At 44.9% G+C, this 26,779-nt stretch overlaps 1 protein-coding gene across 7 annotated transcripts in view; it reads right to left on the bottom strand.

Annotated features, from left to right (window-relative positions):
* Positions 1 to 26,779, bottom strand: part of EFR3B (EFR3 homolog B) — a 417,050-nt gene that overhangs the window by 333,240 nt on the left and 57,031 nt on the right. The gene's annotated exons all lie outside the window — the stretch shown is intronic.

Below are 26,779 nucleotides of genomic sequence, written 5' to 3'. Positions count from 1 at the left end.
AACACAGACACCGGGAGGAGAATGCGAATGCTCTATTCGACCCAGAACATTCTCTCGCCTCAGGTGAGTATCTGTTTTTTATTTTAAAATACGCTTCTGATTTAACCTCCTGTGTTTCCATATATATCCTGTCTAAATGGCACAGTGAGGCATAGATCAGACAGAGATGACAGCTCAGATTACAGTGACTTGAGTTATTACTAGCAGATAAAGGAGAATTAGACAGGCTGTTATTTCTAAATACAAACAGGGTGGGGTTCTTTCTGTTTTCCTTCTCTCCAGTGGACGAGTTTAGGGCCTCTTTCAGTGTAAAGTTTTTATTGTTCCAGGTGAACAATGACATTTTTTTTAAATGTGTTATAGTTCCAATCTTGAATGATTTTTTTCTTCTGTCATTAAAGTCCACCAAGACAAAGCTATCACTAGGATTTATACTTACCTGCGGGCTGCGGCTTCTTCCAACCCGTGTAGTCCATCTGCTACCTTGTTGTCCTTCCGGTGTTCTCTGTTGCGCCTCCCTGGTAAAGTCCCTGACTGAGCCAGCAGGGGGCTACTGCTCACGCATGGTCCTGGCCGTGCACACCCTCAAATGTTTTGTGTATGCGCAGTTCACGACTTGTAATTGCGCTTGCATAGAATGCATGCACAGTGGCCAGAAACCTGGCTGGATTGGGGACCCCACTGCGGTACAACGGAGGGGACCGGGCTGACAGGAGGGAGCTAACAGACTTCATTAGGCAACGATTTTGGTCGATCAGGGTCAAAATCTATACAGTTTGCATTATTATGCTCTTTTAAGGTTAAATAGGAACTCCAGCCTAAACAAACATACTGTCATTAAGTTACATTAGTTATGTTAATTAAAATAGATAGGTAATAAAATCTCTTACCCACACTGTTTTAAAAGAACAGGCAAATGTTTGATTTCATGACGGCAGCCATCTTTTTGGTTGAAAGGAGGTGACAGGAATCATGAGACACAGTTCCAACTGTCCTGTGTCCTGAGCACCTCTCCCAGTTGCTAGTCAACGTGAATAACAACATAGGAAATCCTATCATGCTCTGCACAGCATCAGGGAAAAAAAGCCCGGGCTTTTTTTCTTGGATGGGTGGAGCTTAGGTGAAAATGCAGCTAAAAATGATGCTTTGGTAAGAAAAACAAAATTTTGATGCTGTGAAACTGTTAAACACCAAGCCTTTTCAGTTCTGCTGAGTAGATTTTTAGTCCGGAGGTTCACTTTAAAGTCATGTGACTATCGGGAGGTGTGAGGGAGCGGTGAGTGTGAAAAACCTATGAAGGTGGGCAGGGGGGTTTAATCTAAACCCTGGCAGCAAAATTGCAAGAGAGAAATTATCTGCACATGGAGACCACATTCCTGTTTTTACATTTCTCACAGATTTACCCGTGAAATTCCAATGTGTGATCTCTGCGCTAAGAACTTCCCACATGAGCTACATTACACCTTCGGGTGACGGGTGACTCATCTCTGTGAATACTGACATGCGCCCTATTGATGTGTGTTGTGTATCTGCATGACTGCAGGTACATAAGCTTAACTGTATAGCTGATCATCTATCACAGCATCACAGCATGAGATTATATTTCCAGTCTCCTCTCTTGTAGTACAGGGAGTGCAGCCAGTGATGGATGGAATGATGATGGGTAGCTGGCCACATGTCTGCAGCAGCTCAGAATGCAATGCTGGCCACACTTGTGTGATTTCAGCTGTTATTATGTTTGGATATATAGAGGTGGATCCACAAAACATATCTTGCCTTACTTATTGACAGCACCAACTGCCATTATCTAAACCACACCTACTAACATTGCGATAGGCTAAAAGGTTTTGTTTGTTTTTTTCCCCCAAAAGTCTAAAATACTGAATGCGGAATTTTCCCGACAAGATTTTTTTCGCCGCACAGCCTTTTATGAATTGACCCCAATGCAGGCAACAAGATTTACAGACAGCAAACTATCACACTGTGGGAGGGGTTTCACCAAAATATGAGCCATACAGTTTCTCCTAATGATCTATTTGAGAAAAGGAGATTAGCTATTGATCAGTGTTGCCAACCTTTCACGTTATTTTATTAAATAAACATTTACTGACTAAGGATTTTCTTTTACTGACAAAATCCAGGTGCGGCAAAAAATGGGCGTGGTCATGCAACAGAATGTGGGCGTGATCATGGGTGGGGCCGAATATACATGACCTTAGTAGTGCTATAAAAGATCTGCCTGGGAAGTTTGAGCTCTGCCATAGTGCTTCCCCCCCAAAATACATGTAATCTTACAGCATTTCCCCAAAAATACATGTAATTGACTACTGCAATGCCCTGCTGTCTGGTCTCCCTATGACCCGAATAGCCCCACTGCAGTCCATCATGAATGCGGCAGCCAGAATTATTCACTGCTCCCATCGCTCCACCATGGCAGATCCCATCCTAGAATCCCTCCACTGGCTTCCTATCCAATCCAGAATCAGATTCAAGATATTGTGTCTGACCTACAAATCTGTCCACAAAACCTGTCCAACCTACATTTCCGATCTTACTCAGAGGTACACACCTAGCCGCTCAATCCGCTCTTCCAATGAACTTCGCCTACCCCCCCCCCCCCCCCCCCCCCGCATCACCCAGTCCCATGCACGCCTCCAGGACTTCTCAAGAGCTGCTCCAACACTATGGAACTCCCTAACTCCACCCATTAGGACAGCCCCCTCCTTCAACATCTTCAAGAAAGCCCTCAAAACTCACCTTTTCACTCTGGCCTACTACCCCTCACAAGTGTTCTAAACCCACAGCTGAACTCTGGTCCCCTACCTTTCGTGTCCTTACCTCTCCCTTTAGATTGTAAGCCTTTGAGCAGGGTCCTCCTCCTTTTGTGTCCTACCTGATCATGCACCTCCATTACTGTGAACCCATGCTATGCATCTGAGTGAACCTAATTTGCCTAATCTCCATGCTCCCCTCCAGTGACTAAGCATTACCTGGTACTCATACTGTGGTCTTTCTTGTATTCATGTATTGTCATTTTGCTATATGTCACCCCTAAATATTGTCTGTAACCTAAACTAATGTCCAGCACTGCGTAATATGTTGGCGCTTTATAAATACAATAAATAAATAAATAATCTGGCAGAGGTTCTTCCAAAATACAGATAATATGGCAGTGGTTCCCTAATAATAGATGTAATCTGGCAGCAGCGATTTCCACAACATACACATAATCTGGCAGCGGTTCCCCAAAATACATTTAATCTGACAGCAGCGGTTCCCCAAAAATAGGTAGCCAGGTCTATAGGTGTCCCCAGAATAGATAGCCAGCTGTATAGATGTCCCCTGAATAGGTAGCCAGGTGTATAGATGTCCCCAGAACAGGTAGCCAGGGGTAGAGATGTCTCCAGAACATGTGGCCAGGGGTAGAGATGTCCCAAGCACTGGTAGCCAGGGGTATAGCTGTCCCCAGAACATGTAGCCAGGGGCATAGATGTCCTCAGACCAGGTAGCCAGGGGCATAGATGTCCCCAGCACAGGTAGCCAGGGGCATAGATGTCCCTAGAACAGGTAGCCAGGGGTAGAGATGTCCCCAGCACAGGTAGCCAGTGGTATAGATGTCCCCATAATAGGTAGCCAGGGGTATAGATGTCCCCAGAACAGGCAGCCAGGGGTATAGATGTAGATGTCCCCAGAACAGGTAGCCAGGGGTATAGATGTCCCCAGAACAGGTAGCCAGGGGTATAGATGTCCCCAGCACAGGTAGCCAGGGGTATAGTAGTCCCTAGAGCAGGTAGCCAGGGGTATAGATGTCCCCAGAACAGGTAGCCAAGGATATAGATGTCCCCAGAACAGGTAGCCAGGGGTATAGATGTCCCCAGAACAGGTAGCCAGGGGTATAGTAGTCCCCAGAACAGGTAGCCAGGGGTATAGATGTCCCCAGAACAGGTAGCCAGGGGAATAGATGTCCCCAGAACAGGTAGCCAGGGGTATAGTAGTCCCCAGAACAGGTAGCCAGGGGTATAGATGTCTCCAGGATAGGTAGCCAGGGGTATAGTAATCCCCAGAACAGGTAGCCAGGTGTCCCCTCAACAGGAGGGAGGCAGCGCAAAGAGGGAGAGATGGGCACAGCAGAAGGGAAGGGGGGACGTCTCTCCCCACACCCCATTTGCCTCACCTTAGGGCTCCTCCTCCCTCGCTCCCCCCTCCAGAACTAAGTCTTGTGCGGCAGCTGGCAGCGGGTGGGACTTACCTCCGTCTCGTTGCAGGCCCGGGATGTCTCTCCATTGCCGCTACACTGTCAAATTTGTTCTTGCACCAATGTAGCAAAGTTGACGGGCAAGGATCCACTCTGGAGCAACAAGCAGTACGTGATGAAACTTCAAGATCCGCATCGTCAAAAATAATATCTTTATTGAGTATAAAAGTTAAAACATGATAAAATAGCGTGGGTCAGAGATGACACACAGGCGTTTCGGACTTCCACAGTCCTTTCTCAAACCTTCATGGACCCACGTTCCTGTGCGTCATCTCTGACCCACGCTATTTTATCATGTTTTAACTTTTCTACTCAATAAAGATATTATTTTTGACGGTGCGGATCTTGAAGTTTCATCTGCATTGCCGCTAGTCTGGTCTGGTCTAGACCAGAGCAACGACACCAGAACTTCTGGCGCTTGGAACAAGACGGAGGTAAGTCCCGTTCACTGCCAGCCGCCGCACAAGACTTAGTTCTGGAGGGGGGAGCGAAGGAGGGGGAGCCCTAAGGTGAGGGAAGGGGGGTGGAGATGTCCCCCCTTCCCCACCGCTGTGCCCACCGCTCCCTCTCCTCTGCGCTGCCTCCCTCCTGCTCACAGGCGGATGCTGCTGAATTCTTTACGGAATTCACGGGCAGCTAAATTTTTATCAAAATTTACGGTATGTCCATAAATTTACGGGCGGTTGGCAACACTCCTACTGATTGGGATGAAGTTAAATAATTGGTTAATGATACTCTATAAACTCTTCCCACCCTCATTCCCCTCTTATAATGCAGAGATATTTTCAGTCCGTTTGAACACATGAAATCTTTGTTTGGCCAGCTTGCCAAGTGAAATGTACTAATCATGCTACGAGGAACAATTGGCAAGCTTCTTTAGGGACAGAACGTTTTGGGGATATCGGCCAATCGGCTGTCACCAGAAGTGATAGCTGTCATCATCATGTCACAGGAGCTCAGATCTGAGGACTCTCTCTGGTCAGCCTGAGGAGATGCACATGTTTCACCTCCAATGCCGACATAATGAGCTGTTTACATATCAATGGCTGTAAGAGGAAAAGCTTTGCTATCTTGCTTTGGTATGAATCATAATAATAGTCGTTTGTTTTCTGACTGCCATCTAGGACTTGGTGGATAAATTGTTCCTGTAAATGGGCTTGTAACAAAAAGAGACACAGCAGGTCTCCCGAGCAATCCATCGGAAATAACGCGGACGTGCCAGACTGCGATGAGCAACGCTGCCAGCTATTCTTCTGAGTTTTGTCAAACACCGAGAACATTCATAATTTAGCAGCTTCTAGAAAATGGAAAATCGTGTGTCAGAGTGTGCCAAGCGGGGTCTGTAGAGGCACATGTACAGATTCAGTGGCAGCTATCAGGGGCGTAACTAGAAATCACTGGTCTCCCTGCAGAAAGCAAAGGTCTAGACACAACTTACTGGACACCTGCACTGATAGGTATATGGAGGCTGCCATATTTATTTCCTTTTAAACTATACCAGTTGCCTGGCAGCCCCGCTGATCTATTTGGCTGCAGTAGTGTCTGAATAACACCAGAAACAAGCATGCGACTAGTCTTGTCAGGTTTTTGTCAGTAATGTCTAATCTGCATGCTTGTTCAGGGTCTATGGCAGCAAGAATTAGAAGCACAGAATCAGGAGGACAGCCAGGCAACTGGTATTGTTTAAAAGGAAATAAATACGTCAGCCCCCATATCCCTCCCACTTCAGTTGAATGTATGTAAGCTGAAGCTCGGGTACAAAATGAGATATTTACCTAAAGAGAGGGAAGCCTCAGGATCCTATTGAGGCATCCCTCAGTATTCTGATGTCCCCTCCCCCCTTGCTGAGCACGGCCCCCTGGAAGATTGGCAACAAGGCAGGAGAGGAACGCAGCCCCGATGTGGAGGTGGCCCCACTGAGTAAGGAGGGACATCGGAACATGGAGGGAAATCTGCTTTTGAATGTGCACTTTGGCTCGGGTTCCCTTTAAGGCTACTCACATAATGCTTTGCTATCAGATCAATTTAATTTTGGGGTGTTACGAGTACTTTTTCCCCTTATATTAGATGAATGGTGGTTGGTTAGTAAATAAAGGCAATGTTATTCCATTAGGGAATGTGTAGTGATTGGTGAACGAAGAGTTAAAGTTGAGTTACACTCCTCCTCCTCCCCTTTAGAAAAAGACCTTGAGACTCCCCAGGTATGCTGGAGGTGCTGGTAATACGCATGGTTGGCCGGGGATTGGCTCATGGACAGCTGACAGTGACCAGCCCGCAGCACAGAGCGATGGAACAGGATGTGACTCTGTATTAGCCTCATGTGACATGTAGTGACTGTGGACTGGGTTCTCTGTAGTCTGGTGTCTGGGGCAGCACTGCCTCTGGCAAGGTTCTCATAGCTCATTTCCAAGGTTACAGCCACAGCCATACTGCAGCAATGTGGACACTTCCTTCTGTTCTCTGTGCACAAACCTTTACACCTCAACTCCAGGCAAAAACATGATATGCCTTGTAAGATTCGCCTGTCGTTTATATTACTAAAACAGCAATCTTCTGTCCAGAACTGCTGCAGTTTCATAAGACTGCCACCTACAGCCATGCTCAGGGCCGCAATCAGAAATTTTGGGGCCCCTCACACATCATTAGGTCTGCCCCCCCCCCTCCCTGGGCCCACCCACTGGTTGCTGTTCCCGCCCACTAGCCACCCCACCCCCGTGTCTGTGCGCGTAGTGTGCTGCTGCGAAAAATGTGCATGGCTCCAACACTGAAGAGAGCGGCATGAACAGCATGATGCGGCAAAAAGTGGGCGTGACCATGGCATGTTGTGGGTGGAGCCAAATACTAGCCAAATACAGGTAGTCCCTGGTTCACAAATGAAATAGGGACTTGTAGGTCCATTCTTATCTTTTATCTGTTCTCTTTTGTCCCCCTCTTTTCTTCCTGTGCCTCTTTTGTCCCCCTCTGTCTCACCTCAGTTTGTGCCTCTTTTGTGTCCCTCTGTGTGACCTCATGTTCCTGTCTCATCTCTTTTCTCCCTGTGCCTCTTTTGTTCACCTCTGTTACCCCTGTGTTACCTGTTTTCCCCTTCTGTCTCAACTCATCCCCCTGCCCTAGCCAGGTATAGGTGCCCCCAGTATAGGTATTCAGGTATAGGTTTCCCCAGTATAAGTAGCCAGCTATAGGTGGTGCTGCAGTATAGGTAGCCTGGTGTAGATGCCCCCAGTATAGGTAGCCTGGTATAGCTGGTGCCCCAGTATAGGCAAGCAAGATACAGGTGCCCCAGTATAGGTATTCAACTATAGGTGGTGCCCCGGTATAGGTAGCCTGGTATAGTTGCCTCCAGTATAGGTAGCCTTGTATGGGTGGTGCACCAGTATAGGTTAGCCAGGTACAGGTGCCCCCAATATAGGTAGCAAGCTATAGGCGCCCCAGTATAATTAGCAAGTATAGGTGGTGCCCCAGTATAGGTAGCCAAGTATAGGTGGTGCCCCAGTATAGGTAGCCAAGTATAGGTGGTGCCCCAGTATAGGTAGCCAGGTACAGGTAGTGCCCTCAGTAAAGGTAGTCAAGTATAGGCGGTGCCTCAGTATAGGTAGCTAGGTATAGGTGGTTCCAGCCCCAGTATAGGTAGCCTGAAGCTAGATATAGGTGGTGCCCCAATATAGAAAGTCCGCTGCAGCGGGCTCACTCATCCGCTCCCCACGTTCAAGCGCTGATGTCATTCTTCTCTCAGTGCTGGAACGCGGTGCTCTGGTTAGTGAGCCAGAGGCCCACAGCCAGCACTTGCAGCCCTTCCAGCGCTTTGGGGAGCCCAGGGCCCCCAGAAGCCCTGGGCCCCTCACTTCAGTGTCAGTTCTCATCCCCCCCCCCCCCCCCGATGGCTGCCCTGGCCATGCTTAACCACTTTTGCCTCCTGGACGTACTAGCTACGCCCAGGAGGCCATGTGCACGTCCGCACGCTCCCGGCCGCGGATCGTTAGCCTAGGAATCAATGAATCGGGCTATGGTGCCCGATCACTGATTCCTCTACCCCGCAGAAAAAGCGACAGCTTCTCTCAGAAGCTTCACTTTTTCTGGCTCTTGTGTCCCCATGCGTCCCTCTAAGTGTATATGTTACGCTTAGAGTGACGTCATGTAAACAAACTCATGGCTGCCATCTTGTGGTCAAAAAGTAAAACTACAACTAAATGTAAAAAAAAAAAAAAATCAACACATACTTACAGAAAAAAAATAGTGTTTACATCCCACCCTCCCAAAAATACCCAAATAAAATGTTTAATATAAAAAAAAAAAATTACAATAATAAAAAAAAAACATGTAAATATTTACCTAAGGGTCTAAACTTTTTAAATATCAATGTAAAGATGAAATCTTTCTATATTTTTTTTATTTTAAGCTTGTAAATAGTGATGGATGCAAAACGGAAAAAATACACCTTTATTTCCAAATAAAATATTGTCGCCATACATTATGATAGGGACATAATTTAAACGGTGTAATAACCGGGACAAATGGGCAAATACAATACATGAGTTTTAATTATGGAAGCATGTATTATTTTAAAACTATAATGGCTGAAAACTGAGAAATAATGATTTTTATTCTTCTTGTTAAAATGCATTTACAGTAAAGTAGCTCTTAGCAAAATGTACCCCCCAAAGAAAGCCTAATTGGTGTCGGAGAAAACAAGATATAGATCAGTTCATTGTGATAAGTAGTGATAAAGTTATAGGCTAATGAATGGGAGGTGAACATTGCTCGGATGCATAAAGTGAAAACGACTGAAGGCTGAAATAGTTAAAGCAGACCTGAACTCAGAACTTCCTCTCTGCTCTAAAAGATACGCAACAGCATAATAACCTCTAAAGAAAAAACATTTCTTTATTGCAGCTGATAGAAATCCTGCAATACATCTGCAGTGTGTCTACTTCCTGCTTTTGTGGAAGCAGGCAAAGGGTTAACATCCTGTGTTTACAAATAAGCTGCTCTGCAGAGGCAGATGAGATTCCTGAGCTGACACAGGTGAAGTGATCAAATCACACTTGCGATTAGTCACAGATGAAGGGGAATTAGAATGGCTAAACTCTCTAAAGACATACAGGGTGGATCTCTCTGTTTTCCTTCTGTCCTGTGCAGGAGTTCAGGTCCACTTTAAATGAAACTCTGAGCTGTCCTGCTTTTGGAGGGGCAGTCCAAAATCCATGAGTCCCTCTTCACCCCTCAGCTGTCCCAGCCTTATTGTATTGTTTATTTTCAAAAGTTAAGCCCCATACACAAGCTCAACAGCGGTCTTTTATGCAGCACAATTGTTGAACAACTTTTGTTGTGAAACAAGTTGAAACAGCTAAAAAAAGTATTTTGCTATTGTTGAAAAAGCTGATAAGACTGATAAGAAGTCAGGATTGACTTCTTATGCCTGCTAATTGGCAATGACAAGAGCTCCACTCGTCCTGCTCTGAGCCCCTGCGGGTTCGTAGCGCTCGCTATGCTACTCTGATAAGGCGTGTTAACTTTGATAAGGCATGTTACCTCTGATAAGGAGTGTTAACTTGGATAAGGCGTGTTAACTCGGATAAGGCATGATATTTGTCTTAAGGCACCCAAACACTGGTCGATTATGCCACCAGATCGACCAGCAGATAGATCCCTCTGATCGAATCTGATCAAAGAGGGATCTATTGGCTGCCTACACTGCAAACAGATTTTGAATCGATTTCACTATGAAACCGTTCACAATCTGTGGAGCTGCCACTGCTGGAGCCCCTCCCCCCCCCCCCCCCCCCCATACATTACCTGATCCGGCCGGCGCGAGTCCCCCGGTCTCCGCTGTCTTCTTCTCCGCTCTGGGCTTCCCTTCTTAGTGTCCGGGGAAGTTTAAACAGTAGAGGGCGCTCTACTGTTTAAACTTCTCTTGACAGGAAGTAAGTGAAGCCAGCCGGATCCCAGCACGGAGAAGGGACCGCAGGGACACGCGCCAGCGGAACAAGTAATGTATTGCCGCTAGCATCTGTCGTCGGACATTCAAACGTTGCTATCAACGCACTCCCGACCCGCTGGCGATCGAGCAAAATTTTCCACACGGACAGAACGACGGGATCGATCGTTTTCGGGCGGAAATCGGTCAAGTGGTCATCGTTTGAGCGTCGATTTCACAGCAGATTCGATCACAGTGATCGAATCTGCTGTCTAACGGCGGTAAATCGGGCAAGTGTATGGGCACCTTTAGTAAATCAAGCCCATAGTGAGCTTTTCTCCTGGCAGACTCAAAGTGCTTGTGCTGCAGCCACTAGGTCGCGCTCTATAGGCAGTAGCAGTGTTAGGGAGCCTTGCCTAAGGTCTCCTACTGAATAGGTTGCTGGCTTACTGAACAGGCAGAGCCGAGATTTACACCCTGGTCTCCTGTGTCAGAAGCAGACACTATCCAGCCAGGATACTGATATGCTGTGCATCTGCTCTCCATGGTGCTGATTCACCCTATTTACTGAATCACCATAAGAAATGTATATTAAAAATGTTTCCTGCACAATCATTTCTCATATTGGCTCTAATTCACTTAATACTGTTACCGAACAGTTTTGATTTACCAAAATGACCCTTAGTGAATTGAGGCCTATGTGTAAAAATGCATAGCAAGCCCCACGCCGCAGACACATGCAGCATTCTGTCATCATCGCTGCGCTGACAGACAGTGATCACTCTTTAATGATTCACAGCCCGAAGGGCGCAGCGTTTTGTGATTTCCTCTAACAGAGGGACGGAGGAGGACTGGGGAAGTCTCGTTAGGATCCAGAGGTTTCCCCCTCCCGAGGTAAGTGTCCCCCAGAGGGTTTTTTTAATATACAGATTCTGTTTAAGAATGCTGACAAGGAGGCCTTCGGGGGAGCCACCGATGGATCCCCCACTGCTGATGGTCACCTGGCTTTTTTTAGTAAGATTTGGCGGGGGCTAGCATCAAGCAGGCCCCAAAGACTCTCTCCATGCCCTAGGCAACTGCCTAGGTTGGCCTTGTGGAAGATCTGGCTCTGTACTGTCCTCATTTTGCCTTTATCTGCATGAGCCATTGGGTGCTCTGAGTCAGCCACAAATCTTTTAACAGTACGATGATCATGTTACTTTTTCGTGAAAAAATTAAGGTTTTCATACCTTGTCCAAGGCATTCAACTATTTCTCACATTTCAGCAGCAGAGAGAGCCTCTTTCTTTCCCATATTGCATAGCCCCTAATTCTCTCTTTTGGAGGGACAGTCCCTCTTTGGGAGCCCTGTCCTTCTGTCCCTCTTTCCTCATCTGTCCCTCTTTCAGGACTTTGTCCCTCCTTCTATGTAAATATATATATTTCTCTACTAAAAAATGTGATTGATTGACTTTACCCCCATCCTTCAAATATATTTGTAATTTTCAAATGTTAATATGGAGGAAAATTAACCAGGATGGAAAGGACCTGTGTGGTTTGAGTTATAAAATTAGTAATAAAATTACATAATTTTCTTATGAAATCTTTATAGTATTCATGACTAGGGGGGCGGGGGGGGGGGGCGTGATCAGTGGTGTGGCAGGGGTGTGGCTTAAGTGTTCCTCTTTCTCATCTCAAAAAGTTGGAAAGTATGATATTGTTTGAAAATGGTGGTCTGCTTAAAGAGACACTGAAGCGAAAAAAAAAATATGATATAATGAATTGGATGTGTACTATGAATAATTACTAGAAGTTTAGCAGCAAAGAAAATATTCTCATATTTTTATTTCCCGGTATATAGTGTTTTTTCTAACATTGCATCATTCTATAATATGTGCAGATTACACAACACTCAGCATTCAAAATGATTCTTTCAGAGCAGTCTGTGAACTAATGACCTCTCCTCTGGCACAGAAAAAGTAAATAGTCCAATAACAGTTGAGATAATAAAAGTCAGATAACAGCCCTCTCCACGACTTTGAAAGTGGTGGAGCTTAATGGCTTTTTTGCATAGAGATAACAACTGGAGTTTCTTAACTCTTCCTGTACTGGAAACAATTAGACAGATGTATCTGAGCTTAATGTTTTATTTCTTAGCTGTACTACACATACAAATCATAATATCACAATTTTTTTTTCGCTTCAGTGTCTCTTTAAAGTGTACTTGAACCAGATTAAATGTGTACACATGGGACACAGAGGCATGTTCCCATTTTAAGGACATGCCTCTTTGTCCATTTCTTGCCACTCTCTGTTCCCCCTGCTGCCCCTCTCCAAAAAATCTAACGATAGCCAGCATGTCAGCAGGGCCCCCAACCGCCCCGTTTTCGGCGGGACGGTCCCGATTTTGGGGGGCCGTCCCGCTGCCCCGCGCTGCCCCCCCCCCTGGTCCCGGCCGCTGGGGAGTGAGGGGGAAAAAAATCGATCGAGGCACCAGCCCGCCGGTATGCGGCATGGATGGCCGCCGCCGCCATCATTATCCTTCTCCCTCCTCCTAATATGTCCCCCAGTGTCCCCTTCCCCCCGCACAGTAATATGGGCAGCGGAGCGGGCAGTAAGTCTTATCACTGCCTCTCCGCTGCGTACCGGGATCTCCTCTGATCTTCTCGCTTCCTGTGACATCACAGGAAGCGAGAAGATCAGAGGAGATCCCGGTACGCAGCGGAGAGGCAGTGATAAGACTTACTGCCCGCTCCGCTGCCCATATTACTGTGCGGGGGGAAGGGGACACTGGGGGACATATTAGGAGGAGGGAGAAGGATAATGATGGCGGCGGCGGCGGCCATCCATGCCGCATACCGGGCGGGCTGGTGCCTCGATCGGCTTTTTTTCCCCCCTCTCTCTGCCTGGCCACCCCCCTCCTCCTTCTCCTCACCACCACCACCCCGGCACCCTCTCATTTGGGAGTAATTTAATAACAATTATTTAAAAAAACTTTTTTTTCCTGGGGTGGGCGTGACTAGGGGGTTGGGGGCGTGGCCAGGGGTGTGGCCTAATTGTCCCGTTTTGGGACATTGAAATGTTGGGAGGTATGTGTCAGCAATCTAAGAAGGGAAGGGGCATCCTTAGCAGGGGAGGCACTCCTGCATAATGCTCATTCCCCGCCTCTCAGAGCATCTCACTGGCTCTCCCCGTCCCTTCACCACCCCTCCCCCTACCCTGCCTCCTCCTCTCTGTGCATCTGCAGGGTCGTGACCTCGTGGTCGCAGCCATTTCCATTTTATGAATGTAAAACCAAGCTAATGGAAAACTTGAGATAGGAGGGGTGGGGAGTGGCGATAAGGGACTTTATCTGATCCAGCTAGCCCCCCAATCAGGTAGTATGTTGTTGATGTTTTTTATTTGTCCCCGGCTCGGGTTCCTTTAATAGTGTGGTTATTAGTAGTTTTTCCTTTACTTGGACTCCCCTTGGCAAACTAATTATCACGGCTGTCCCAGATTGATTTCAGCGAGGGTGAGAAAGAGCCCGGAGACACAGTACCATCCATGAGTTTCATTGAAAAACAAAATATTTAATCTTTATGACACTTAAATACAATCTGCATGATAATTTGGAATGCAGTGTCATTCTGTGTATTCTGGTGAACGTGGAAGCGTTTATAAGCTCTGCATTCAGCTCACACCCCATGCTGTTCCACTGATTGGAGGAAGCGGTTGTGAAGAGGCGTGTATCAAGCAATGCAAGCGATGGTACAGAGCTCAGAGGAAGGGAGGCCAAGAACACGTCACTTGATATGGGAGATGATTGGGGATTATGTGACACTTCTGGAGGAATGAGAGGGAGGGATGGGGGGATAATTCACTCGGGAAGCATTCATTGCATGTGTAACATGCACAACACAGGTACAAGGGTATCAGGTTCGCCTCTCCAATCTAATCTAGGTCTGTGGATTTGGCAAGAGCATGGTGTACCCTCGTTGGCCTGCTGCACTCCACTGGGACAACTTAAAGAGGAACTGTATTCAGGGTTGGTTGTAGAATTTTTGCTGCCTGAGGCAAACTTGTATGGATGCCTCACAACCCCCCCCCCCCCCCCCCCCCCCCTTCAAATTTTGATGATCACACCGCTCCTGAAAATTTACTCTGCTTCATTTAATGTTCTCACATGACATGCTGCAGCTCAACACAACAGCACACTGGCTGGCTGTGAGTCTGTGACAAAGTGCTCACCCTCAGCTACTTCATTCCTCCCCAGTCAGGACAGCAGTGCCGCCTCCTCCCTTCTGCTGCGCAAGTCAAATGAGACACTGCTGCTCTCCTGCCTCCCCCCTCCTCACTCACTGTCAGACTCCTCACACAGCAGCACGACAAGCTGCTTTTCCCTAATGATGATCTCTTCACCTCACTTCTTCTTCACCTCACCTTCTTCTGACCTCTTCACCTCACCTTCTTCTGACCTCTTCACCTCACCTTCTTCTCCTCCTACTCTGACTGCATGCTGTAAATGTAAACACACAGTACAAACATGCTGCCCCTGCAATCTCTCCGCCTGATGCAAATGTTCCACCTTGCTTCATGAGAGAACCGGCCTTGACTGTAGTGGATCAATACATATGACTGAGACAGAAGTGTTTAAAACAAACCTAAAAAAAGGCCCTGGATGCCATTCCCGGTCCTTTAGCACTCCTCAGGCAGCCTTCAGAACAGCTTGCGTCCCCGAGTAGTTCCAAAGACGAGTGCATCCATACTGCGTATGCCCAAGTCCAGGCTTACGCATGCTCAATAATAATGTGTTTGTCTACTACTTGGGAATGAGAGTAGTTCTGAAGGCTGCTCATGAGTACCGAAGACACAATTGATCGCAAAACCAAGGACGGCGTAGTAACGACAGCATTAAAAAATATTACAATTAAAGTACTAAGAAGTTCATAAATAAATATGCATAAATCCAATGGCAAATTTGCAGTGCACAGTGCTAAATACACCTGATGCACATTTCGTTGACAACTACTCTTTCCTCTTAATGCTAGGTACACACCATACAATTTTCTGTTAAATTCTTCTGTTAGATTTACCTACAACATGGAAAAAAGCTATCTGGCAGGTAAATCTAAGAGAAAATCTAACAGAAAATTGTATGGTGTGTACCTAGCATAATACTATTCCGTAGCCAAGAAGTTGTCATATTGGGTTCATTAGTAATGGGTATAGTAAGCCACAACAGTGCAGGTTATTTCTTGTACAAATATCTGGACATAAATTCCTAAATATAAAAAACACAGACTCTACTGGGTGTATTGCTGTAGGAAAATATAATGTTATCACAAAATAGCTTATTCATCTCCACGAGCTGCTGCTGTGTTCACAACCCGGTCTGGCCGGGAAGGTCATAGTTACATCGTTATTTGGGTTGAAAAAAGACATACGTCCATCGAGTCCAACCAGAAAACAAAGTACAACTCCAGCCTGCTCCCTCACATATCCCTGTTGATCCAGAGGAAGGCGAAAAACCCTTACAAGGCATGGTCCAATTAGCCCCAAAAGGGAAAACAATCCTTCCCAACTACAGATGGCAATCAGATAAAATCCCTGGATCAACAACACTTGGCATTACCTAGGTGTTTTTTCTTATTTTATTTATAAAAGGGCTGTGACCTTTATTACTTTTATTTATAAAGCGCCAAAATCTTCCAGAGCAGTTCATCATACTGTACAATCAGGACAATTAGTTTAAAAAACATGGCTACTACTGATGAATGTTCATTTGATAAGATGCACAGAAACGGGAAACACAAGGAGAAGGTGATCTTATAATCTAGAGCAGGGTTCCTCAACCAGGGCTATCTGCAACCCCAGGGTTACTTGAGGGCATTGCAGGGGATCCCTGTCATTTCTCCCTCCGGACCTCCGGCGAGATTGGCCTCAGTTGGGCGGGGTGAAAATGTATCTCCGTGGCTCTTTCCTGAAAAGTCCTGGATGTGAGAGTGAAAGGAGGTGAACAAGCTGGAATACCAGGGAGTGAAGGTTCCCGGAGGGATAATATCTGGAGATTAATAATGAAATGTATGGAGGGGATAGCCTATGTAGAGCTTTGTATGATTGTGCTAGGAGTTTGGATGGATCCTTGGGGTGATTGGTAGCCACTGGAGGGATTGGCAAAGAGGGGACAGCCTTGGACTGTTGTTTTACGTAGGGGCTCTTTCCATGTGACAGCATTATTGGTATTTCTCATAAATTTGCGCAGAACGGTTTGGGCGCACGGTCAGAGATGACGCTGGAGTGTGACGGACTAATCGCACTCCTCGCAGCAACAACCTCCCATGAAATGTGATTTGTTCTCACATAAAAATGCTAATCTGGCTGGTAAGTGTGAAATGACTTTCAGCAGCTGCTATTGAAGGGCTGTCACGTTTCACACGGTGATCTTTCATTTCTGGCGGTCTCGGGAATAAAGCCTGCTATTAAATGCTTGGGTGTTTTTCAATAAAGTTTTTCTTCTACAATTTGCGTGCGCTCTCAGCATATTTTTATTTCTAAAAGGAGTTAGTTGCTCCAGAAGGCTTGCTCAGATCGTTGCGCTGCTGTCTCCGTATATGTAGAATCCTCACATTTATTTTATTTATTTAAGTATTTATATAGCACCAACATATTACGCAACGCTGTACAGAGTATATTGTCTTGTCACCAACTGTCTCTCAAGAGGGGTTCACAATCTAGTCCCTACCATTCTCCTATGTCTATAAATGCATCGTGTAGTGCATGTATCATAGTCTAGGGACATTTTTTTAGGGGGAAGCCAATGAACTTATCTGTATGTTTTAGGAGTGTGGGAGGAAACCGGAGTGTCCGGAGGAAACCTACACAGACACGGGGAGATCATACAAACTCCTTGCAGATGTTGACCTGGCTGGGATTTGAACCGGGGGCCCAGCGCTGCAAGGCGAGAGCGCTAACCACTGCACCACCGAGCTGCCCTCATGTGGCTCATTTGTAGAAACTGCAGTATCGCATATTTGGGATTGGTTTGACAGTCCTCCCAGCTGTCACTCTGATGGCTCCTTCTGAGTCTGACTACAGAATCCACTATAGACAGACAATACAAAAATCCACTGAAACCTGAATTTCAGGCAGACGGCTGCCTAATTAATTTCTGTGGTTAGAGGGAGAGGAAGTAAGAGGTATATGGAGGCTGACATATTTATTTATTTTTAAACAATACCAGCTGCCTGGCAGTCCTGCTGATCAGTGGTGTAACTGCAACTCATGGGTCCTCCCAGCAAAACTTTGATAGCCACTCCCCCTCCCCCCCTCCCCCCCCCCCCTCCCCGAGATGCCTGTGCAGTAGAGTGGACCTGATCGGGCTCAGCTATTTCCGCCACAGCTCGAGGGAGAAGCGGGGCCTACACTGGAGCGCAGAAGTAAATTCTGGTGCCTGCTGCAGTTCCAGAGTGAAGCAGGTGGATTTGGCACGGGCACTGCACTGTGCTGCACCTGACCTGGGCGCCGCCATAGACATAATGTTATATTGTCTATGGATGCTCAAGGGTAATTCAGGGATTCAGTGATTGCCGGACCTCAAATGTATTCTCCCTCCGACTTGCTACAACTCAGAGAGGGAATAGTAATAACGCCTGAAATTTGTGTCACAGCAGGGTGACCCAAATGATGGCCCACCCTGCGCCAAAAATACCGGGTGCATTAATGCATTCGAGGAAGCCAGCGCTGGATCGGGGCTGCACAGGAGGATGGGGGAAGCCTCATTAGGATCCAGAGGCTTCCCCCTGCCAAGGTAAGTACTTTTTCACCTTGTGCAACAGAGCAATTTTTACCTCCCATTCATTCGCCAATAACTATATCACTACTTATCACAATAAATTGATCTATATCTTGTTTATTTCCGCCACTAAATAGACTTTCTTTGGGTGGTACATTTTGCTATTTATTTTTTTCTAAATGCATATTCATGGGAATATTAGGAAAAACATGGAAAAAATCATTATTTCTGATTTCGGCCATTATAGCTTTAAAATAATACATGCTACCATAATTAGAACCCATGCATTTTATTTGCCCATTTGTCCCAGTTATTACACCATTTAAATTATGTCCCTATCACAATGTATGGCGCCGATATTTTATTTGAAAATAAAGGTGCACTTTTACAGTTATTCTCCATCACTGTTTACAAGCTTATAATTTAAAAAAATAATAGTAATATTCCCTCTTCACATGCATATTTAAAAAGTTCAGACCCTTAGGTAACTATTTATGTTTTGTTTTTTTATTGTAATTTTTTTAAATTAAAAAATGTATTATTGTATTTTGGGTGTGGGGGCTAAACAGTTAATTTTAAATGTAGTAAATTGTATTTATTAAAAATGTATGTAGATGTAGTTTTACTATTTGGCCACAAGATGGCCACAGTCAAAAAACATTGTTTTAGTCCTGTAAGCGAGCTCTCTTGCTTACAGGAAGTGAAGGGAGGACGGGAAACTTTTTTTTTCTTTAGAAAGATTGGGGCTTCTAAAAGAAGCCCGTCGGTCTTTCTAACGGGGACTTTGATCAATGAATGGGAACTGTGTTCCCATTCTTTGATCACCAGGCTAACAAGTGGCGGCACGGGAGCGCGCTGGGGCGCGCAGATGCAGCCTTTTGGACGTAATAGCAACATCCAAAAGGCGAAAGTAGTTAAGATTTGCACGAAACACATTATACAGCCACATTATACACATAGCAACTCTACTACAACAGAAATTTGTCATCTTAGTTTCATTTTTATCTAAAGAAGCTTACCACAAACTATTCAGAAAGACCACAAGCAATTTAACAGTCTCTTGCAGTTTTAAAGGACAACTGTAGCAAGAGGGCTATTGAAGCTGCCATATTTATTTTCTTTTAAGCCATAGCAGTTGCCTGGTAGATAGCTAGGCATTATGTCCCCAGTATAGCCAGGTGTCTCCGTATAAGTATAGAATCCCCAGGTAAGTATAGGACCTAAAATTTCTTTCATTTTAGATTCACTTTAACTTCTATAGCATCAACACATTCACAAAGCACCTCTAAGGGCAGGGTGGTATGTATTTGATGGTTGACTCCCCTGAACACTGCAGCAGATATATGGCTATTGGTTTTGAGTTCTATATAAATACAATAAATAAATTGAATACATCTCAAAGGCAGGCTGCTGCAGTTGAGTGAATCTATGGGCTTGATTCACAAAGCGGTGCTAACAGTTAGCACGATGGTGAAAAGCCCTTTATCACGCCTAAACTCAGTTTAGGCGTGATAAGTTTAGGTGTGATAAGTTTAGGCGTGATAACTATAGCACCAACTGGGTTAGCACCGCAGTGCACAGCTGATGAAAAGTTTTGCGCTAGCAAAGTCTGGTGCACTTCGCATAGAGTTTAATGGCGCTGCTTTGCGTGCGGGACTTTGCACGCGATCTAAACTTATCTAAACTTATCACGCCTAAACTTATCACACCTAAACTGGCTTTTCACCAGCGTGGTGCAATGGTTATCATGCCTAAAGTCTCTAACTAGGTTAGCACCGCTTTGTGAATCGAGCCCTATAACTCTACAAAGTCCACAAACAGTGATAGGGCTCCCTCTGCAGGAATAAGAGAACACATGCAGGTAGCAGCTAGCTTTGGTATACAGTATAATCTCATTATAATAAACTCTTGCATAGTAAACATTTGGGTACAGTAAGCTACCTCTCCAGGTCTCAATCTCCATTATATGTCTATGGGAGCAACGGCTGGTATAGTAAAACGCAAAAACGCGTAGTAAACTAGTATTTTGGTCCCTAATGATGCTGACTCCGGATATAGTAATAAAGTGGGTGGCGAATGCGTCATGCATCAGTGTGAAACCAATCATCTCGGCTGCTCTCTTCACACTGGCAGGTGAGATGATGCCTAAATGCAATGAACAGTGCCGCTGTTACTCTTTAGCAAGGATGCACATTTAGTGGACGGACTACAAGGTCTAGAACACCTTAGGGCTGCATAGTCAGGCAACACAAATCCCAGGCTGGACAAATCGCAGCATGTGTCCTGTAACTGGGTAAGACAAAACATGTGGTTCACACTTGGGCCAATCATGTCGCCTCTCTCCAAAACGCAGCCAATCATCATGCAGTCCATCCGTGCTAAGTTCCGCCCACAAAGGTATCGGCTGCATGATTGGCCCAGGTGTGAACAGGAAGTTTTGCCTTACCTAGTTACAGGACGCATGCTGTGATTTGTCCAGCCTGGTTATACAGCCCTAAGGTACTCTACCAAATGTGCATCCTTACAGCACCGCTAGCCGCTATTGTATGCCACAAGTATTGTATGCTACAAGTAATAATTCAGCTGTAAGGCCTCGTTCACATCTGCTGCGCTGAAAAACGTGTTAAAGCGCATGGTAAAAAACGCATGCGCTTGTGCGCGCTTTAGTCCGCGTTTCTGTGCGTTGCGCTGCGCTTCTTTAAAGCACGTTTTGCTTACTGTAGCAGCAGCAGTTGTCAATAAAACTTTGTTTTTGTATGTAAATGTATTTTTTTCTCCAATTAGGGGTAAAAAACGCATGCGTTTCTATGCGCTTGTATGCGCTTCTATGCGCTAAAAAAGCGGACCCATTCACTTGCATTGCTGTGCGCTTTCCAGCTCAACGCACAGAAATGCCTGCAACACTACGTTTCTGTAACGCTGCTCAGTGCAGCGCATAGATGTGAACCAGCTACATTTAGTTACATGGAAAAATCAATACCTTGCTGAACGCACAGGGCAGTGCGCTGTGGAAAGCGCACAGAAACGGCCCTGATGTGAATGAGGCCTAAGTGAACATTTGTGGTAACCCACAATGCACTGCTTCTGAATATGCAAATTATCTCTTTTTTTCCCCAGTAAGCCAGGCTCGGATCCAGAACCGCTGGTGTATAGCAAGCCTATAGCTTTACATTTTACACAGCCGCATCAACCCCACATATTTCGAATTATTGCAAATTTCCTTCTGTTTTAACAAGGCAAATTACACCAAGCATCGCTTTGTAATTGGAGGGCTTTCTGGTCTCTTTTATGCCTCTATTTATTCCTAGTGGTTTGGGTCACCCCAAGCTGCTTGGTTACTCTATACTACAAGTAAGGCAAAGGGGGCCCTTTTTGCTCGCCCAAAATGTCCAAGTCTGACCGCGGCGCCCAGCGGATGCCCCCTGTGTGTCTCTGTGTGTGATCTGACTGACTCTGTGGGTGCCAATCAGTGGTGGTTGCCATTGAAAAAAAAAAAAAAAGAAAGTTTGTAAAACAATTGTTTTAGGTTTGCATTTTCAAAGAGATACCATTAGAAAAGAAAAATATAGCTCCCAATTATTACATAGTTACATAGTTATTTTGGTTGAAAAAAGACATACGTCCATCGAGTTCAACCAGTATAAAGTACAACTCCAGCCTGCTCCCTCACATATCCCTGTTGATCCAGAGGAAGGCGAAAAACCCCTTACAAGGCAAGGTCCAATTAGCCCTAAAGGGAAAAATTCCTTCCCGACTCCAGATGGCAATCAGATAAAATCCCTGGATCAACATCATTAGGCATTACCTAGTAATTGTAGCCATGGATGTCTTTCAACGCAAGGAAAGCATCTAAACCCCCTTTAAATGCAGGTATAGAGTTTGCCATAACGACTTCCTGTGGCAATGCATTCCACATCTTAATCACTCTTACTGTAAAGAACCCTTTCCTAAATAAGTGGCTAAAACGTTTTTCCTCCCTGCGCAGATCATGTCCTCTAGTCCTTAGAGGAGGCCTAGGGACAAAAAGCTCATCCGCCAAGCTATTATATTGCCCTCTGATGTATTTATACATGTTAATTAGATCCCCTCTAAGGCATCTTTTCTCTAGACTAAATAAACCCAGTTTATCTAACCTTTCTTGATAAGTGAGACCTTCCATCCCACGTATCAATTTTGTTGCTCCTCTCTGCACCTGCTCTAAAACTGCAATATCTTTTTTGTAATGTGGTGCCCAGAACTGAATTCCATATTCCAGATGTGGCCTTACTAGAGAGTTAAACAGGGGCAATATTATGCTAGCATCTCGAGTTTTTATCTCCCTTTTAATGCATCCCAAAATTTTGTTAGCTTTAGCTACAGCGGCTTGGCATTGAGTACGGTTATCCAACTTGTTGTCAATGAGTACTCCTAAGTCCTTCTCCAAGTTTGATGTTCCCAACTGTATCCCATTTATTTTGTATGGTGCCAGACCATTGGTACGTCCAAAATGCATGACTTTACATTTGTCAACATTGAATTTCATCTGCCATGTATGTGCCCATATAGCCATCCTATCCAGATCCTGTTGCAATATGACACTATCTTCCTGAGAGTTGATGATTCTGCACAATTTTGTATCATCTGCAAAAATAGCAACATTGCTCACTACTGCATCTACTAGGTCATTAATAAATAAATTGAAGAGCACTGGACCCAGTACTGACCCCTGTGGGACCCCACTGCTAACAGTCTCCCATTTTGAGTACGATCCATTGACCACAACTCTTTGTTTTCTGTCCATTAGCCAGTTATTGACTGCATAAGTATAGTACAGTCTACTTTATGTCCATGAAAATGACAATTTCTGACTTCTGACATAGTAAACCACTTTCCTGGTCCTTTTGAGTTTACTACAGTGAGATTTTACTGTTGTTTATTACCTGTTCTTCACAAGATCACAGTATTTAAAAGGTGCATAAAAATACATTTCCTAAGGCGTTTTTATTTACAAGTATTCAGCATAAACACTGAGGGCTTGTTCACACCAGGGTATTTTGCAGGGTTTTTTAAGTGCTGGCGATTTTTTAAAACGCCCTGAAATCGCTAGTGCAATGAATCCTTATGGGATAGTTCATAACAGCACATTGCGTCCGCTTTCCGTTTAGCAAAGCGCTTCTTGTACCATTTTCGGGGGTATTTTGCTACAATTGAAGGTATAGGAAATGCGCAAAAAACGCTCACAAATCGCTTTATCTGTCGATTGCGTTTGCTATTCTTGTTCCATGATTATTTAAATGTGAAGTGTTTAGGTAAGGGGCTCTCTAAATCTGGCTAAAAACTAGCTAAAAATCGCAAATCGCCATAAAATGTGCTTACAAAACACATACCCAAAAACGCAGCGCGCATTGGAGCACCGGGAGGTGTACAAAAAATTGCGCTGAAAAACAAAAAATGCGTCCCTCAGTGATTTTGATTTTAGATGTGAACAAGGCCTGAAAGACAGACAGAATATGATGATATTCCATATATTTTACTGTAGTGTGTAGTTTACAATCAAGAAAACAACATTTGATGACTAAAAGGGTTGACATAGTAAAACAGGGGACCCCAAACTTTTTCGGCGAAGGGCCGGGTCAGCATACTTCAGACTGCTGGGAGGGCAGACCATACATAAAATGATGCTGAAAAACATTACATTGAATCAAGGTATTGATTCCCCCCAATCATGCCCGGAGGAGACCTCCCAGCAGCAGCCATTCAGTCATGCGGCGCCCGAAGAACGTCTTTGTGCACCAGACAGTGAAACATACCCAGGTGACAATTGGACAACAGTGTCACCTGATGCTGAATTGGATTGAAAGAATTGGATTGGAATAACTGCTCGCTGGCTTCTACAGTATGTGGATGGGTGGTGCCAGCACTGCTATTCTATGGGCCTGATTCACAAAGCGGTGATAACTCAGTTATCACGCCTAAAAGACTTTAGGCGTGATAACCTTTGCACCGCTGAGTTAGCACCGCTTTGTGCTGGTTATCTAGCGCAATCGTGCGATTCCGCGCACAGCGCCCATAGTGTTTAATGGGCGCTTTCGCGCTGTGCGAATTTCGCGCAAGTTTCTTCTTATCACGCCTAAACTGAGTTTAGGCGTGATAAAGGGCTTTTCACTGGCGTGCAAAGTGTTTGCACCGCTTTGTGAATCAGGCCCTATATGTGGGCCGCCGATATTTAAAGGTGTAGTGGGCCACTGTGACAAATAAACGTTTATTCGTCCTAATAAAGTAGTAGAGCCTTATAAAATATTCCCTGTAGCCACTTTTAAAAAGTGACAACAGATAGGGAAAGGCTTGGTTTATAAAAAGATCAGGGAAGCCAGGGGTTAACACAATTCCTCTCCCTGGTCAAATGTAGCAACTTCATGCTAATGACCCTTGGTCAAGTCAGATACTCCTGTAATCACTAGGTGCATCAAATGGCTTCCTTTCCCAAAGCAAGAATCTTGAGATATTGCTTGGGTCCAGGACACTCAACCAGGCAGAGAGAGAGAAATCTCACACCTACACTGCTCTTCTCCAGACTGATCAGCCCCATCTCAGCAGGGAGTCCAACACATAACCTTGCTGTCTGAGCTTCAAAGAAGACACAGGAATGATCCTTATCACTCCAACTGGAGACTCCCAAAAGTTCAACAAACCTTACAAGCTATATTTAATAATAGGCACAGTTTTGTAATATTTCTGGTGTTCCCAAGATCACAGGTCCCTCAAATTCACAGAGTTTACTGGATTCCACATGACACTGGATTTGAGAGGTTTCCTTACCAATCGGACCCACAGAACTGAAGTAAGACTGTTTTAAAATAACCCTCTAATACCCCAGGGGTCTGACCCCTCAAGTTTGATATCAATGTTCTCGATAAATTCTGACAAACCTAAAAATGTTATTAGATTTAACATAACCTGTATGGTTTTGGAGATAGAATACCTATCATGATTCAGATATATTACTGTGTCCATGAGAGCGGCGGGCATATCTCATGTTCCAAAGAGGTGTGTGATCCACGCCCCATAACTCCTCCTTGCTGAAGTAAGGGCTATAACTTAACTGGGCCCCAGTTGCTCAGGGTCCATCATCTGAAATCTTTTGCCTAACAACATCCTGGCAGCCAGCTGGACACTGGCGAAAAACCTCCATCTTAGATTAGTTCTCACAAAGGCCTCCGCCATTTTGGACTTCCTCCAAAGACTTGCGATTGCCGCATGGAGTACCAATAACGGTATTTGAACTTTATATTAAGACATTCTGTTTCGTTTCGTCTCTATTCGCTTTCTATCAAACCAATCTGTTCTGCCGGACAGGTATATCTATCTGTGGGCTAAATTAAGCTGTGTGTATGTAGTTTTAGACCAAAACTAACGATTTTATCGTTCAGTCTTGTGCCTGTTCTGGTCATCTGATTGTTGCTATAACGAATCTGCCCTCTGAAGAGTCAGTCATACTACCGCATTGTTTTATTATTTGCTTATAAATTGTTGATTTGCTAGCTAGGTTGTAAATAACCGTTTCTTCCTTCTAGGATTAGCTAGTACCAGATTTCCTGTGCGAAATCGATAACTTTAGTTTCTCGATTGGACATACAATTTGAGATTGCATCATATATGGACCCAGTAACCTTTCTTTAAACGTCACATTGCTCACAGTCTTTAAGCCTTCGGAAGTGACTATTCCCCGAACGGTGACTGGAGCATGTCGAACGCGATTGGGCTGGCTACCGTATTATGATAGCGTTTTTGTCTCTCCGCCCTAGTTGGAGACTGTCTGCTCCATCCATCCAAAACCAGACAGTGGTGGCAGTGAATTAACCCAATTTCCAGCGCGAAATCGATATTTTTAGTTTACAGATTGTATATACAATCGGGATTGTACATGTATGGGCACCTCCAACCAATCTTAACCGTTTACTACGCACACAGTGAATTTGCCTCCAGCAGTCTCTAGTGCATGAGACCTGCATGGCAACAGTGGCCTAGTACATATTGCCCCATTACATATTGTCGGCAGCTGCGCGATCAATCTTCATTGTCAGTCTGTTCACTGTACCTCCTGCGTATGCTAACGGGAGCAGATTAGACGGTATTGGCACGCTCTGTCACGTTAACCTTGTTCCTCTGACGATCCAGCAACCGGTCTTCGTTGTCCGTCTGCACCCATACTTCCTGTGTACGCTCACGGGAGCAGATTCGACGGGATCGTGGGGCTGGATTGCCTCAGCCACATCTATAAGTTATATACATTTTGCGTTCGGGGGCCAGTGAAAAAGCCTCGGGGGGCCACATTCGGCCCGTGGGCCGTAGTTTGAGGACCATTGTAGTAAAACTTTGGATGTCACTTTTTCTTTAGACTTCCATCCTATAACTGGAGTCTGTGGACAAATTTACATCAAAATCAAATTTTTTTTTTCACAACTGCTTTTTCATCTGTCCTCATTTTTGTCCTTGGTTTATCAGTTTAATATTCGATTCTTTGTTTTTTTTTATTTGACTTTTTATTTAAAAATAGAGCTATTACGGCTCAAAACGAACTAGTGTTGTTGCCTGAACATTATATAAAATACTCCAAGCCCACTATACAGTACATCATGTAATTTGCATGCAGAACTTGCTGACATGAATATTGATTGATTCGCTTTAAGCCATTATAATACATGCAATGCTCATGAAAATTGATAGATTATCATATACATTTTTTTTTAAGTTTTTGTATTTTTGTGCAATTGAAGTTGAAACAAATTTTTGGACTGTACCACATTTCTAATGTTATTATGTTATGCTTCTGATGAGTTTAGGTTGGGGCTGGTGGATTACCCTATTCTCTTTAACTT

The sequence above is a fragment of the Hyperolius riggenbachi genome, chromosome 4 (genome assembly GCF_040937935.1).
Source record: "Hyperolius riggenbachi isolate aHypRig1 chromosome 4, aHypRig1.pri, whole genome shotgun sequence".
Taxonomy (NCBI): Eukaryota; Metazoa; Chordata; class Amphibia; order Anura; family Hyperoliidae; genus Hyperolius; species Hyperolius riggenbachi.
This window is presented reverse-complemented; position numbering and strand designations above follow the sequence as displayed.